Source organism: Octopus bimaculoides, chromosome 3 (assembly GCF_001194135.2).
Source record: "Octopus bimaculoides isolate UCB-OBI-ISO-001 chromosome 3, ASM119413v2, whole genome shotgun sequence".
Lineage (NCBI taxonomy): Eukaryota > Metazoa > Mollusca > Cephalopoda > Octopoda > Octopodidae > Octopus > Octopus bimaculoides.
In genome coordinates this window covers 146547430-146548835 of record NC_068983.1, presented here as the reverse complement: position 1 = coordinate 146548835, position 1406 = coordinate 146547430, and positions in this window count along the sequence as shown.

Here is a 1406-nt window from a genome sequence, read left to right as displayed (position 1 = left end):
AGCATGATAATTGCTGAAAAATCTCTCACACACAAATATATACACATATGAGGGGTACCCAAAAGAAACCAAAATTTTGCAATATTATTTAATTCACTTAGTTTGCATGTTTACACTCTTACCACCTTCAAAGTATTTTACATTTGAAGCAATGCATCGGCCCAGATGCATCCTCCACTGTTTCAAGAAGTCCTAGAACTCTAGAGAAATGATGCTTTTTAATGCCTCCATCGTTTTCTTCTTCACCTCTTCCACATCTGCAGAAGATTTTTCTTTAAGAACTTTTTTCATTTGTGGTAAAAAAAAAAAAAGTTGCAGGGAGCAAGTTCAAGTGAGTAGGAGGCTTGGGTAAATTGAGTCATGCCATTTTTGGCCAAAAACTGTCTCACACTCAAGGCAGTGTGCAAAGGTGCATTATCATGATAAAACTATCACTCTCCACTCTGGCACTGGTCAGGGCATTTTTGTCTTGCTTTGTCGCACAAACATTTCAGAACTGCAAAGTAAAATGTCTGATTAACAGTTTGACTGGGAGGAAGAAATACTGTGTGGGCAATTCCTTTCACATCGATGAAACAAATCAGCATCAACTTGACATTGGACTTCAATTGACATACTTTTTGGGGGCAGGTTACATTGAATGCTTCTATTGACTTGATTGCTGCTTCATTTCCAAGTCATAGCCATAGCACCAGCTTTTGTCACCAGTGATGACCTTTGCAAAACAGTTCAGATCAACTTCTTTCAGTTCATGGCATGCATTCAGCCATGACTGCTTTTGATCTTCCTTGAGCAAGTGAGGCACAAATTCTGCTGCAACTCTTTTCATTTGCAATTCCTCATTCAAAATTTGTTGGGAGGAGCTCCAGGACACACCAATTATATCATCAACAAGTTTGTCAATTGTTCAGTGCTGATCCTCCAAGATCAGTTCATTTTCATGATGTTTTCATGAATATTCGTGATGTTTTCATTCATTCAGAAGATAGACGGTCACCCTGAACAAGGCTGATCTTCAAGCGACAAGTGACCTAAAGTGTGAAAACCACTCATAAACATGTGTTTTGCTCATGTCAGAGTCTTTGTAAGGTGTTTGAAATATGAGAACTGTTTCAGCCACCTTTTTCACCAGCAGAAAACAGAATTTCATGGAAGCACATTGCCCCTTCATTTCAGCCATTGCAAAAATCAGCAAACAGGGGAGAAGCACTGCAAAACAAAGACACACCAAATGATACTACAACAGCACTTGTCGATGCTGGTCAGCAGACTAATGCCTGATGGTCGCATTGAATGGCTTCTAGTGGCAGAAGCTGAACTACAACAGGCTTGTCCCGCAGAGAATGTTTCCACTTATATTTGGGTACCCCCTCATATATGCATATATATATATATATATATATATA